This window comes from Lissotriton helveticus, chromosome 10, assembly GCF_964261635.1.
Source record: "Lissotriton helveticus chromosome 10, aLisHel1.1, whole genome shotgun sequence".
Lineage (NCBI taxonomy): Eukaryota > Metazoa > Chordata > Amphibia > Caudata > Salamandridae > Lissotriton > Lissotriton helveticus.
This window is the reverse complement of record NC_136071.1, coordinates 1117770611-1117787003: the sequence shown is the minus strand read 5'-3', so window position 1 is coordinate 1117787003 and position 16393 is coordinate 1117770611. Positions and strand designations below refer to the sequence as shown.

The 16393-nt window shown below is 46.9% G+C and overlaps 1 protein-coding gene across 1 annotated transcript in view; it reads left to right on the top strand.

Annotated features, from left to right (window-relative positions):
* Window positions 1–16393, top strand: part of METTL6 (methyltransferase 6, tRNA N3-cytidine) — a 120651-nt gene that overhangs the window by 67200 nt on the left and 37058 nt on the right. The gene's annotated exons all lie outside the window — the stretch shown is intronic.

Sequence of the window (16393 nt, the reverse complement as noted above, 5' to 3'; positions counted from 1 at the left end):
CTGAAATGGATTTTATAAAACTCCCAAAGAGTCTAGCCATTTGTCAATATTTATTGACATAAAGTAACTTAGTTACTTATCAGTCACCTGCTTCACTACTTCTTATATGTGTAGGTGCACATACATTATTCTCTAACCCAGGCTCTCCTGCGGTGTATCCACATACCAATTAGTTTATTGATACAGAGAAAATGTTAAAAACATTCTCTACAGTCCCCTGTTTATTTTAAATGCCAGTCAATGTCCCTTTGTATTAATACTTTGAGTTAAATACATATTTGAAAGACTGAAAGGTCACTTGCAGCAGGGCAAGTTAGTTATTTAACTTACATCACAGTCCTCCAATATGTCCCACTTCTAACACCATTCTGATAGGGAAATACTGGCACCCTCCCAGGAGCATATCATGAATGAATCTCACCAGACATAGCAGGTTGCTCAGAAACAAAGTGAACTTTATTAAATGGTACCAAAAGCATGCATCATTGCTAATTAGCAAGGAAGAAGTCAGATCTGCCACCTTAGGGGCTCTCAGACCGCTTCTTCCCCGAGTGACAAGTTTCTAGGTATTATATACTGTATGCAATGCCATGTCAGCGGAACTTAGAATAAGGCACCAAGCCAAATATGGCTGACATGGATGTGCAATGTCTGCACCATGCAAAACGGCCAGATATGGGCAGACCAGAAAGGCAGGCTCTGCACTGTGTAACATTTGCATATCATGTAGTCAAGACAAGCAAGGTGACCTGTAAGGGTGTACAGAATAGCTTCTTGAAGCTTGTCCAGTCAAGGTCAGATAGGAAGCCATTTTGAGCTCCAGACCTCATGTTAATGTGATCTATCTGAGCATGATATCTTTTGAAGTGCATACACATGAATTTATATGGATATTCATATTTTACAACACTCCCCACTCCCATTGGGATCCCTGCACAGTGCATAAGAGCAGACAGAATTTGCTACCTGTTCCATGGCCAGAGCATATCACATTGGGGGGGTGTGAGGCCAACCTTGCCTGGTACTGCTCTCTCTGGGAATGGATTGGACATGGCCTTGTTAACCGGAGCTCATGCTGGTGCGTGATTTTACATCGGAAGTCCCAACTGAGGGACTCGAAGGATTTTTCAGAATCTAGTACACTTGGTCCTGTGAACGCTTGTGCACGCACCAGCACCATTTGAACATGTCTGATGCAGTGCCTCCTGCCCCAGCATGAAACCATTTTGGTGTCATCTCTCTAATGGGTAAACAACCTTTACAACGTAACTTTTACAACGCACCACCATTACAACGAAACTTTTACAATGCAAGATCCATTACAACGCATACCATTACAACGCATACCATCACAACGCATAGTTCCCTTACACTATCCAAAACTTACCCTACTGTTGCACCCCTTGGAGTTAAAATAGTAATTTTTACCCCTACACTATCCAACACTTACCCTAATGTTGCACCCCTTGGAGTTAGAATAGTAAATGTTACCCCTACACTATCCAACACTTATCCTACTGTTGCACCCCCTGGAGTTAGAATAGTAATTTGTACCCCTATACTATCCAATACTTACCATACATGCAATGTAATGGTATGCGTTGTAAAGGTAGTATGCGTTGTAATGGAATGAGTTGTAATGGTAGTTTTTAAAAAATTCTTTGTAATGGAATGCGTTGTAAAGGATTTTGCTTTGTAAAAAATGCGTTGTAAAGGCATGCGTAGTAAAAGTATGTGTTGTAACGTCATACATCCCTCTAATGGGGGTCAGGACTCCAGTTAACCCTAGCAAGGATTTTAGATTTAATATTAATAAGGGAGACTGGACGGAATGAGGAGCATAGTTCTGAGGGGAGGGCCCAGATTTTGACAACAAATCATGGCCATTTCCATATTTTACGGCAATGAACTCGCCTGGGCCACCTGCTGGAACGTATTTATACGGTGTAGTGTCATAAGCGTTGTAAATGGTTTATAGAATTTGAGTGGGAACCCATTTTGCCACGGGCCCTGTGGGGTAGCATGTCATTTATGACCTTTGCAATCCTTTCAATGTTTAGCAGGAGGTCCGGCACGTTGCAGTCTTCTGCTCTTATGGTTATCACTGGAAGATCAGTAATTAGTGGTGAGGCACACTCTGTTCTTGGCCCAGGACAAGCTCTGCAAAATGAGTGGGAGTGTTCCGCAAATGTGAAGGCCACATCTGCAGCATCAGACACTCGTTAACCAGAGAAGCTTCAGATTTTCTGTACTCCCTTGGATGCCGTCAGCCTGTGTGGGAATCAATACAGAGGCTTGTCTGCCTTGTTCCCAGATTTGTACACCCATCTCTGGCTGTGTGTAAGGCCATCAATTTCAGAATCCTTTTTTTGTGTCTCAAGTTTTCAAACAGGGTACAATTCCCACTGACTGCAAACTTTTGTTCAATGTTAAGTATGTACGTCTCCAAGGCAGTTACGTCTGATTCCTCTCTCATTCTCAATCGTGCCAATAGAGGCTCATTTTACCTCGAATTACGGCCGTGTATGCGCCAATTTATGCATGAATGTTGACTAACCTCATAAACAAAATGGAATCCACAAGGTGGAAGGTGGTTGTTACCACAATGGTGGGGAGCAACCAATGTTGTTAAAATACCCCTCACACACCAACAGGCCCCTTGGTGTCATGCTTCATCATCGGGGTCTTCGCAAACCTCTACGGGATGCGGCGTGCTACGACTTCACGACTACGCAGGAGCACTTTAAAGGTGAACTATGTGTTTGGTGTGTGTGGGTAAACAATGTGAGTGGTGAGGTGAAGATGAAAAAATTTAAAAAATACCTGGCACGTGAGTACTGAAAAAATGTATTAAGTCTCCGGCTGGTATTGTTAAAAGAGTGCTGGGATGGTTGTGGTCTACTAATTAGGGTAACCCAACCATGTCAGTGCGTCGACATGTTTCGGAGTTTGAAGAACTCCTTCTTCAGGACGAGGATGTGCACTACTTATCCCCACCTTACTCACATGTGTGTAGATTTAAAAGTGTGCTCTACAAAAAATTAGAAAAGGTGAAAATGTACCTATCTATGTTTAAAGTAAGGTCCGTTGCGCCCAATTGGCGATTAAAGACACCTGTAAACAGAAAAATCAAGTAAAAAACAGGATAATACATGTTTTCAATCTCATGCTGTGTAAATGCACAGGAGGGTAACAAGGAACAAAAGTGAAGGTCCAGGAACCCTGAAAAAAGAAAAAGAAACAAAAAACGAACAACACATGAACTCAGACACACATTCAAGCATAGTATCTGATAAGCCCTCTAAGGGTATAGTTCCTGACACAGATGTATAGCTTACTTATGAAAAGAGGTTACATGGCCTCATGAGCCACAGTGTGTTGGGGGGTCCGTTCTACCCGATATGGCAACCTATGAGGTATTCAAGGAAAAGGATCAGAATGATGTAATTCCTCGCTTTTGATGAAAGTTTCACACACCTCATCCACACAGTCAGACACACTCACGGTTACTCTCAGGGCTGTCTGGCTTCCTCCCCCTTCACGCGGCTCCGACGAGTGAATTGTGAGGTTAAGGGCGGGCTTTTTATAGTCTAGATGAAATCAATTAGCCGCTGATTGAAAGCGGAATAAGCCCATAATAGTACATAGCCTTTAGTCTCATTGCCGCTTCTGCGCGCGTCGGGGAAAATTATTTCCGTGTAACCGCGCATGCGCGGTAGAGCAGTGAGGGCCGGCCGCGCATGCGCGGCCTCCTGGTATGTGGATGACAGCATTTGGGCAGTGTAATTCGCTTCGCGCATGCGCGAAGGAATACCGTGTCTGTCTTCACTCTGAGAGGAAAACGGAGGGATAGCTTTGGACTTAATAAGGGATAGTAACACCCTGTAAAAGCGCCTGATAATTCAAGGATACGGGCAAAGCTTGATATACTGAAAAAAGCTCTTAGAAACACTGCCAAAAAAGGGGGCAATGACAGTGTCAGCCAAATCAAGTGGAACTGCAAATTCCATATTACATAATTACAAGAATTATGATTTTAAAAGCCCTATGAGGAATAGGGGCAGTTAATGCTTTGAAGATATGGTTAATACAATAAAAAAAATTTTGGTCAGGATATTCACCTAAGTGATGAATTAAGGGGAAAAAACAGGCTCATGCATAATACATAATTACATGGGTTATAATCTCAGAAGCCCATTGAGGTGTAGGTGCAGTTATTGCTAGCAGATAAGGTTTATACAGCACGATCACCTAAGTAATGAGTTCTGGGAAAAATAGGCTCATACAGTTGGATATAGTTGTTAATAGGTTACTGAAGTGGGTGGCTGTTAGTTCCTAGGCGTACCTGGCATGTCTCGTGGGTTTCTTAGCGTAATTGGCTCCATGGAATGGAGTCGTTCAACCCCGTTACGTCTGAGCCCAGACGAAACACCCATCTTTGTTCTTTCTCAAATAAGCCTCTTTCTGATGGTAACTGCTCAATAACAGTCCAATGTATGTCATTCACACAGTGCTGTGCTTCTAGAAAATGAGATGCCATTTTCGTTGTCTGTTTCTTGCACCTCACATTGCTCTTATGTTCGTTAATTCTCGTTTTCACTGCACGTGTGGTCATTCCCACATACTCTTTACCACAAGGGCACGTAATGAGATACACCACATTACGGCTGTTGCAATTCGTGACAGCACGTTGTTCCCACTTCTCGCCATTGCTGAATTCTAGACCTACAGTCCTGTGTCGAACCAGGTATCCAAACTGATAAATAAACATTGGCGAATCCTGACCAGTGTGAGTCTAGATCTGGAAAAACCCATCTTTGCCCATAGGAGGGGAAGAAACCTGAAGGACATTCTGGTCCACACAAGACCGCAAACCAATGTAGTACAGCAAACAAGGCTGAAAGGACTACATGGGCACTACCCATGTGGGAATTGTAACAACTGCCACTTGACCGCGAAAAGCCTGACTCTAGAATTCAGCAATGGCGAGAAGTGGGAACAACGTGCTGTCACGAATTGCAACAGCCGTAATGTGGTGTATCTCATTACGTGCCCTTGTGGTAAAGAGTATGTGGGAATGACCACACGTGCAGTGAAAACGAGAATTAACGAACATAAGAGCAATGTGAGGTGCAAGAAACAGACAACGAAAATGGCATCTCATTTTCTAGAAGCACAGCACTGTGTGAATGACATACATTGGACTGTTATTGAGCAGTTACCATCAGAAAGAGGCTTATTTGAGAAAGAACAAAGATGGGTGTTTCGTCTGGGCTCAGACGTAACGGGGTTGAACGACTCCATTCCATGGAGCCAATTACGCTAAGAAACCCACGAGACATGCCAGGTACGCCTAGGAACTAACAGCCACCCACTTCAGTAACCTATTAACAACTATATCCAACTGTATGAGCCTATTTTTCCCAGAACTCATTACTTAGGTGATCGTGCTGTATAAACCTTATCTGCTAGCAATAACTGCACCTACACCTCAATGGGCTTCTGAGATTATAACCCATGTAATTATGTATTATGCATGAGCCTGTTTTTTCCCCTTAATTCATCACTTAGGTGAATATCCTGACCAAAATTTTTTTTATTGTATTAACCATATCTTCAAAGCATTAACTGCCCCTATTCCTCATAGGGCTTTTAAAATCATAATTCTTGTAATTATGTAATATGGAATTTGCAGTTCCACTTGATTTGGCTGACACTGTCATTGCCCCCTTTTTTGGCAGTGTTTCTAAGAGCTTTTTTCAGTATATCAAGCTTTGCCCGTATCCTTGAATTATCAGGCGCTTTTACAGGGTGTTACTATCCCTTATTAAGTCCAAAGCTATCCCTCCGTTTTCCTCTCAGAGTGAAGACAGACACGGTATTCCTTCGCGCATGCGCGAAGCGAATTACACTGCCCAAATGCTGTCATCCACATACCAGGAGGCCGCGCATGCGCGGCCGGCCCTCACTGCTCTACCGCGCATGCGCGGTTACACGGAAATAATTTTCCCCGACGCGCGCAGAAGCGGCAATGAGACTAAAGGCTATGTACTATTATGGGCTTATTCCGCTTTCAATCAGCGGCTAATTGATTTCATCTAGACTATAAAAAGCCCGCCCTTAACCTCACAATTCACTCGTCGGAGCCGCGTGAAGGGGGAGGAAGCCAGACAGCCCTGAGAGTAACCGTGAGTGTGTCTGACTGTGTGGATGAGGTGTGTGAAACTTTCATCAAAAGCGAGGAATTACATCATTCTGATCCTTTTCCTTGAATACCTCATAGGTTGCCATATCGGGTAGAACGGACCCCCCAACACGCTGTGGCTCATGAGGCCATGTAACCTCTTTTCATAAGTAAGCTATACATCTGTGTCAGGAACTATACCCTTAGAGGGCTTATCAGATACTATGCTTGAATGTGTGTCTGAGTTCATGTGTTGTTCGTTTTTTGTTTCTTTTTCTTTTTTCAGGGTTCCTGGACCTTCACTTTTGTTCCTTGTTACCCTCCTGTGCATTTACACAGCATGAGATTGAAAACATGTATTATCCTGTTTTTTACTTGATTTTTCTGTTTACAGGTGTCTTTAATCGCCAATTGGGCGCAACGGACCTTACTTTAAACATAGATAGGTACATTTTCACCTTTTCTAATTTTTTGTAGAGCACACTTTTAAATCTACACACATGTGAGTAAGGTGGGGATAAGTAGTGCACATCCTCGTCCTGAAGAAGGAGTTCTTCAAACTCCGAAACATGTCGACGCACTGACATGGTTGGGTTACCCTAATTAGTAGACCACAACCATCCCAGCACTCTTTTAACAATACCAGCCGGAGACTTAATAAATTTTTTCAGTACTCACGTGGCAGGTATTTTTTTAAATTTTTTCATCTTCACCTCACCACTCACATTGTTTACCCACACACACCAAACACATAGTTCACCTTTAAAGTGCTCCTGCGTAGTCGTGAAGTCGTAGCACGCCGCATCCCGATGATGAAGCATGACACCAAGGGGCCTGTTGGTGTGTGAGGGGTATTTTAACAACATTGGTTGCTCCCCACCATTGTGGTAACAACCACCTTCCACCTTGTGGATTCCATTTTGTTTATGATACTCGCTAGGGGAGACAGAATCCACTACTCCCTCTCCCTCCCTCTTATGTTAAGGATTTGTTGACTAACCTCCTCATCAGTTAGCCATCAGGCACTATGTTGCCACATGTCCACTATTATTCTTCCCTGCAACCCTTAGGGACAGTTCCACCAGGGACACCCCTTGGTAGGATACATGGCTCCTGGGCAGATGACAACTTTATGGCCTGGAAAAAGAAGTAACCAAGTCTGATGTGGGTGGGATGCTGATTAAAATGTATAAACTCTATTGCAAGTTCCACATGTGCCATACATCACAAAGACCAAAGAATTTGCCCAGTCGTAAGGACACTGTTCTAGCAGTCTGTGAGTCTGTGAGTGTCTTGGTGTCTGTCCATGGTTGCATTAAAGATTACCACAAGTAAAGTTAACCGCTAAGGAAGAAATAAATGGGCATAAACATTTGTTTTTTTTGTTGTTTTTTTTTGTTTAAATTTTTTTTATTGAGCAATCATAAAAATACAAAGATGGGCCCACAACCACACGGGCTGGCCGCTAAGTCACATAGAACGACACATAAACTAAACACTCGTTTCCGAGGCCAGGCCAAATCATAGAATAAAATTGCTCCAGACATAAGACAGAATACAACAATTTTCTACATAAAACATGAAAATAACGAACACAAAAACAAGGCGAGTACAATAATCAAGTCAGCCCAAATAGCAGAGGGGGAGGTCACTAAACAGGAGAACAGACATAAATCAATGAGATTCGGCAAGGTCGCGAGGGGGGGGGGGAGCAGGGAGGACAGGAAAATCCTAGAACAGAGTGAAAAATTTCGGGAACGTCGGCCTAAGGAGACAGGGTAATATCGGAGGTGGCAACCAAGGGAGGGGTACAAATATCTCCACGGTATGCATTCCATTGACCCCAAATTTTCGCCCATGCCCCTGGTCTGCCCCTAGCCACGTAGACTGTCTTCTCTCGGAACATGGACCAGTCCATGTTATCCTCCCACACCGAAACGTCAGGAGGTCGGGATACGCCCCAGAGTTGCGCAATATCGCGCTTCGCGACCATGTAACCCAGGGTCGCCCATCTAGTCTGGGCCACAGAGTAATCGGAGGGTTCCCACACATTCAGCAGGCATCGTCGGGCCTCAGGCCCACACCCGTCACTACAGCCATTATCGCAAGCACATCCACCCAATAGGCCGCCACCACAGGACACTCCCAAAGTATGTGCAGAAAGGTAGCGCTCATCCCACAGCCACGCTTACACAAGCCATCCGGGGAAAAACCCATCACGACCAGACGCGGACCAGTCACATACACCCGGTGGAGGATCTTAAGTTGCACCAAACGAAGACGGGCGGGAATAGCGACCTCCTTCGGGGAGGAGAGTGCCGACTGCCAGTCCTCGTCATCCAGTTCCAACCCATCACCGACCCACATCTCCCGGAGTCGGACCAACAAATCTGTACGATTATGAATCAGTTTCTTATAGATTAGCGAGATAGTGCTGTCGGGCAAGTGTCCATCTAGTATACGATCTTCAAGGGGGGAAGACTCGGGTAGGGTCACATCAGGAGTCAGAACCGAGGCCAAGGCATGTCGGACTTGCAGATACTGGAAAAACTCTCTATCACTCAAGTCGTATTCCGCCTTAAGGGCCTGGAATGACTTCACGCGACCATTCACACAAACGTCACCCACCTTACAAATCCCAATCATATCCCAGCGTTCAAAACCCTTGGTAGACCAGAGACATCCCAAACGTTCAGAAGCATAAAGCGGAGTCGCCAGCGTCAGTCGATTCTCCCAACCCAAACTCACAGTCGCAGCACGCCACACCTTGACCGCAGCCCTGGACGGGCCCACAAGATGGCTCCCAGCCGATCTAGAATATAGCGCTCTATTAAAGTCCCCTCCCGGCAACTGGAGCCTATCCATCTCAAAAGCCGGATCGCGACCCGGCGAATACATTGCGTGGTTAATGGCCGAGAGCTGGGCAGCCCAGTAGTATCTCTTGATGTCGGGGAGCGCCATGCCCCCGTCATACCAAGGGATAGTAAGTTTCGCGAGGGCTATACGTGGGCGTCCGTCCCAAATCAATTGTCTTTGCAGACTCTCGACTTCTCTGAAATAAGTAGCGGGAATGTCGTCGAAGGAGTTCTGAAGGGCGTAGAGGAACCGCGGCAAGGACATCATTTTAAATAGAGCCGCCCTGCCCAGTGGAGACAGGGGTAGGTTACGCCAACGGGCCACATCCTGGCGCAATCTAAGAAGCGGGGGGAGGAGATTGCGCTCAAACCGGAGGGAGGGGTCCAGGGTAATAAAAATCCCCAAATACTTGAAGCCAGACTGGACCACCTGGATAGGGAACCTGGCCGGCAAAGAGGGCAAAACACCCGAAAGAACATACACGCAGGACTTAGCCCAGTTAATAACAAGGCCCGAGTTAGCTCCGAACGAAGTAAGAACATCAAATAAGACGTTCAAGGATTTACGCGGGGATGTAAGATATAGAAGGATATCGTCCGCGTAAAGAGAGACACGGTCTTCAAAGTCCGGCGACCAACGGATCCCTTTGAGTGATGGTTCCCATCGAAGCCACGCAGCTAACGGTTCCAGGGCCAGCGCGAAAAGCAATGGAGACAAGGGGCAACCCTGCCGGGTCCCTCTACCAAGGCTGAAGGGGACAGAGACTCTACCGTTCACCACCACTTGCGCTAAGGGTTCCACATACAACAGCTTCACCCATCCAATAAATTCAGGTCCAAAACCAAACTTTTCGAGAGCTGCCCAAAGATAGGGCCACTCGACCGTGTCAAAAGCCATCGAGGCATCCAACGAGGCCAAAATGGCCGGCTCCGTCAGACGCCCCGCCCTCGCAACAGCACCGTGGAGACGACGTAGGTTAAGAGCCGTGTTGCGATGTGGGATAAATCCGGACTGATCCGGATGAACCAAGTCGCTAATGACCGTCAGTAGGCGGGGCATTAACATTTGTGAACAACTAGTGACAGCCTCTTTTCTACTCCCCAGGGGGCCTCTCTAAACTCAACTAACTAGCAGAGGAAAGGACCATCCGACCAGAGTCACTATGCCCCTCGATCACTTGACAAACCCAGAGCGATATACCCTGTTTAGCCATAGTGGCCCAGGAAGACCCACTTAGTGCCCAAGAGACGAGTCTCCTGTGGAAGGAGAACATCAGAAGGAAAATGTTGTTTAGCAAATTGCAGCATCAGGAGATATTTAATTTTATAATTAAGCCCATTTACATTCCAAGATATGATACAGTATCTGGGTTTAGTATTTGTGTCAGTCATGGCAACGCACATGAAGTCATGCCATGAACTGCTGTAGCCAATGACAAAAAAGTACTAGATAGTGGTATCAACACCCAACATCCCAAACTCTCACCTACACCCCAGAAATTTCTGCTATCCTAATTAAACTCCAGAAGTGTTAAACAAAACACAGATATTTGGACGAATCCATTAACTGTGAGTTTGGTATAGTAGCAACCCGGTTAGCGGAGCCTTAATGAGGGACCTGTGGTGTGACACCAACCACCCCCCCCCCACACACACACACACACACAAACATCCCAAAAATACACTTTAAAACCATTACTTTCTTCTTCATGTCGTCTCTGTAGTTTTAGGATCCCTTACTAGAGTGCCATCATTAAGGGGTATTGGATCTCCAGTGGGGTCTACTCAGACAATATGATCTCTTTGCTCCCCCCTGCAGGTACTGTGGGGTCTTCCCCTCTATTGTATGGTATAGAGTCCTGTGACTGGTGGCTGTTGGTTTCAGTTTTCAGTGGGTACAAACCAGTCTGTGTCTTTTCCTTGTTTCTGTGATGACTGTTATGGGGCCATGCCTCCCCTTGAGGCTGCTGGAGCAGTCCATGGGGATGGACTCTTCTCTCTTCCACCTAGTCCAAAGCTTCTTTAGGACTATTGAAGAAGAGGCCCTTGAAATAAAACATTATTTTAAGCTTTGCTGGGAATAGAAGTCCATACTTTATGTTCAAAGCTTTTATTGCTTCACACCCTTCAATAATCGAATTATTTTTAATGCTGTTCAACAAGGCAGATGTAATCGGGGGGTCCCCAACCTAGTTCTGGCAAATTTATCCATTGTCCCTTGGTATGGAGAAGCAGCAGTTTATCATTCTTCTTCCTTCCAGAAGAAGGAAGTGGGGGAGAAAGCTTAAGCTTTGAAACTGCTGATTCAATCTATGATCTGTAAAAGGACCGAGAAGGAAGCGGACCCCCTGCTGTCCAGTACCCTGGCCTCACCCAGATTGTAACTGCGATCCAGAGCACGTTCAGCAGCCTTGCCCCCGGTCGCCCAAAGAGTCTCTAAAGAGGAGGGAATTACCTCTGCAACTCCCTTCCCTCCCCCCTCCTCATTCAGGCCCTGGTGCACTGTTCAGGTGGCCTTTCGGGACATCCCTACCAATGAGTTGTGGCTTGGTAGCCATAGTGGAACAGGGAGAGGGGAGGGGATTAAAGGGCCTATCTTCTACCGCAAAGGGTGCATTCTCTGGGCTCACCATCCATTTCTCAAGGTGCGCGCCTAACCCCCTGATGAAGCATGGGAGCCTTCCGGTGGCCCTTGCACCACTTCTGCTGCAGAGGCTCACCACCACGTCCCAGTGCTGTTCTTGGCTCCTCTAACTCTTAATGCCCCTGTGTACTTTTAAGGCGGTGCACCAAGGTCACAGGTTGCTGCCATTGTGTCCCTTCGCCCCCCCAACCTTCCCTCCCCAACCCTGCCCTCCATTCAGGCTCCTCACTTATCTATTGTTTTGTCTTGGCTCACAAGTCTGGTTAGGTCCTACTATGGTACGGTAGGCCCAGTTCTCCCCCGTGCACCAGCCACAATCCTCCAGCACTTTTGGCGCACCCTGTCGCTGCTGCCTAGGTCATTTGACTGGGATGGGAGCACAAGCAGCCAAACTAGATCTGTCCTCCCCCACACTCTCTGGAGGATACTTGTGTTTCTACCAGCTCCACTGCGTTGCTGCTTATAGGATTGTGTTAAATGTCCGGCGCAAGGCTTGAGCCTCAGGAAAGGGTTGCTGCCATCTTGGTTCGGCTGTCCATGCCTAAAGTGACTTGAACATACTAAGCAAAGCAGGTTTGACCGTGGGCCTTTAAAAGTGTAGGTTTGCGGTAAAGGGAGTGAGGTTCTCTGGGCACATATTATCCGGTGACGGCATGAAACCTAAAGTCAAACCAGTAAACAATTCCTTTTCTGATAAACTTGGAACATCTCACTCACTTTTAGGTATGGCGGAATTATATTCAAAATGTGTTGATCACTTCACTGACAAAACCAGTAACGTGGCCCTGCTGAAAAAGAATGGAACATTTGAATGGACATGGTATTGTGAAGAAGCTTTTGTTGAAGTTTAGAAGAGTGCAGCAGTTCTTAAGCTGTTTGCCACTAAGGGCACACAATCATCAACGCCGGAAACAACGACATCACCCCTTCGCAAGACCTCTGCAACTCCCTCGCCTCCTACTTCCACAACAAGATCGCGGACATACACAACAGCTTCAGCACTCAACCGACGCACGCCACGACCGAACCCCCGCCCCCCCCCACCACCACCCTCCGCGCCTGGACTCCGATCAACACCGAAGACACCATCCGCACGATGAACTCCATCCACTCCGGATCTCCGACCGACCCCTGCCCTCACCACGTCTTCAACAAGGCCGACGCTGTCATCGCACCCCACCTGCGGGACATCATCAACACCTCCTTCAACACCGCTACCTTCCCGGAGAGCTGGAAGCACGCCGAACTCAGCGCCCTACTCAAGAAGCCATCAGCCGACCCCACCGACCTCAAGAACTACCGCCCCATCTCGCTGCTCCCGTTTCCGGCTAAAGTCATCGAGAAGACCGTCAACAAGCAGCTGGCCGCCTTCCTCGAGACGAACGGATCCCTCGACCCCTCGCAGTCTGGCTTCCGGGCAAACCAGAGCACCAAGACCGCCCTGATCGCTGCCACCGATGACATCCGTGCCCTGCTCGACAACGGAGAAACAGCGGCCCTCATCCTCCTAGACCTCTCCGCGGCCTTCGACACTGTCTGCCACCGTACCCTAGTACAGCGCCTCAGCAACGTCGGAGTCCAGGAGAAGGCACTGGAGTGGATCACCTCCTTCCTCGCCGGAAGGACACAGAGAGTCCGCCTCCCTCCGTTCAGATCGGAAGCCACCAAAGTCATCTGCGGCGTCCCTCAAGGCTCCTCGCTCAGTCCAACCCTCTTCAACGTCTACATGGGCCCCCTCGCAGACATCGCACGCCAGCACAACCTCAACATCATCTCCTACGCCGACGACACCCAGCTGATCCTCTCCCTCACCAACGACCCCGCCACCGCCAGAGACAACCTACACGAAGGGATGAAAGAGGTGGCCGAATGGATGAAGAACAGCCGCCTGAAACTAAACTCTGACAAGACGGAAGTCCTCATCCTGGGATCCTCACCCTCCGCCTGGGACGACTCCTGGTGGCCCCCCGCCCTGGGCTGCGCACCCCAACCAACAGACCACGCACGCAACCTGGGCTTCATCCTGGACTCCTCCCTCTCCATGACCAGACAAGTCAACGCCGTCTCCTCGTCGTGCTTCAACATCCTGCGCATGCTACGCAAGATCTTCCGGTGGATCCCCACCGAGACCAGGAAGACAGTCACCCAGGCCCTCGTCACCAGCCGTCTGGACTACGGCAACTCCCTCTACGCCGGAACCACCGCCAAGCTCCAGAAGAGACTTCAGCGGATCCAGAACGCCTCCGCACGTCTCATCCTGGACATCCCCCGTCGCAGCCACATCTCCAGACACCCGAGAGACCTGCACTGGCTCCCGGTCAACAAGAGAATCACCTTCCGACTCCTCACCCACGCACACAAAGCCCTACACAACCAAGTCCCGGGATACCTCAACAGCCGCCTCAACTTCTACGCTCCCAAACGCCAGCTTCGATCAACCGGCCACGCCCTCGCCGCCGTCCCCCGCATCCGAAGAGCCACCACAGGAGGACGGTCCTTCTCCTACCTCGCCGCCAAGACATGGAACTCCCTCCCGACCCACCTCTGCCTGACCCAGGACCACCTCGCCTTCAGGAAGCAACTCAAGACCTGGCTGTTCGAGCAGTCGCGGACCCCCCCTCCCTAGCGCCTTGAGACCCTTTGGGTGAGTAGTGCGCTATATAAATGCTGTGATTGATTGATTGATAGGGTTTAGAAAATGTTTTGATGCAGGAATGAGTTGGTCTATAAGTGACATTTGTTTCATGCATATTTAAGGGTTCAGAAGGTTGTTGTGTATTTGAGAAGGATGCTCCGGTAGGCTAGTGGGCAGGTATGCATTGGTGAGGAGATTACATAACACAGCATCTGTTTGTATTACTAGATTGCACGTTTTATGCAGATGCACAGTCATGGTTGTAGGGAACAAGAACTAGGCAATTAATAAATGGTTTGGGTGCCGACCTGTATTAAGTTACGGCTGGTTGTGATATGCGTAAAGTGGTAGATTTTAATGACCTGGTTATAGCTCCAAAATGGCGACCCAAATAGATAATTTCTATGTATTCAGTGTTTTCATTATATGGACACAGGATTGTACACTTTTATTATGCAATGCTTTTAAGAATTGTACACGCGCTATAAAGCATGTTTGTTTGGTTTCTAATTTAGTAACATAATTCAGGAGTACATATAGTTGTATTTGGAATCTCAGTCTGCAATATTGCACCCGTGTAGTTTGTAACTCAGGTACTTATGGCTCTCATATGAAATGTCATAATGGGGTGATGATGGGTTTTGTCCCAATATGGTGGCCCAAAAAGTTGTTGATGGTGCATGTTAAGTTTCGTGAAAGAAAAATGGACACATTAGGGTGCTTTTACCCAGTTGTACTGAACTTAAATTACTCTAGGAGCCCAATAAACGTCACCTGGGTGCAGCTGATGCATCTTGGAAAAGAAACACATACTGCTACAAGCCCGGATGTGAATAAAGTGGGTGAGTGGTGATAACCCCTCAAGGTAACAACCAATTTTTGAATTGCACATATTTTGGGTACACTAAGGCTGTCTCTAGGTAACACAAGATCCGAGATTTATAGGGTCTCTTTGGATAAGGGGCCCTTAAACACAGCCAAAAATGGGGAAATAATTAGGGGAATGTCAGACACAAAAGATTCAGGCATAAGACATCTGCATGGGTAATCTGGGACTTTCACCCTAACATGCACCCTAGCTTTATAGTCAGGCGATGGCAAAAACGCTGCATTGTTCAGCAATAACCCATTCCATTGAATCAAAAAACTTGGTTAAGGTTTTATGGCATCTTAAGAAGTAATGCAAGTTACCTCTTGCACTTACAATATCCATAATCCTTGTCACAGTCATTTTCTTGCAACTTTTTTCTGAAAGAAGGAGAAAGTACTTCTACAGATCTCATTCATATTCTTATTTTCAGAACCTTACATACAATGTGTACCACAATGTAGCACAAATTGTGGTGTGGTAGATGAAGAAAGACCGTCCTTTGCAATGTTTCCTGTTCATTGAGGCTGATCATCTTGATTCTGGAAGTTTGAACCATCCTTCTATGATAAGTGTCCAATGAAGGGCCATTACCGCTTAATCCATCCAAAATTTTCAGGAAATCCATATAGGAGATTTTCACATACATTGGCTAATCAAAAGATCTGTGTGGATTTACTCCTCCTGTACCTCTGTTGCACACCCCGAATTTACAGGGTACTGTCCCGATCACAATGCAAATAAAAGATGCTGCAGGACTGTAATCCTAAAAATAAGTGTGCCTGTTTACTAATGGGAACTAGTGTATTCATTGATTGCTGCAGTCCCTGCAGGTGCCGCTAATACAATTGGGCCATAAATTGGATTGCAAGAGATTGGCTCGTAAAGTGTTTTATATCCAGGAGCCATACTTTGGATGTAAAGTCCAGTCCCAGAACCATGTTGTCCACCTGTTGTAAAATTGGCTTCAGAGATCTTTTGGAATTGTAATTGGTATCCATCTTGAATGCCCTGGTCGACCCATTAACTGGTCCTTTGAACCTGAGATCTAATTGATTGTACGTTTAGGAATACCAGTTCTATTTTGGGTAGGGGTGGGGCCGAGTGGTTGAGATATTTAGTTAGTTTCTCAATCCAAAACACACTGAGCCCTCCCTCATGCTCCTGGTCTTGGAGAAACTAGGACAAAGAGCAAACATATCACAGG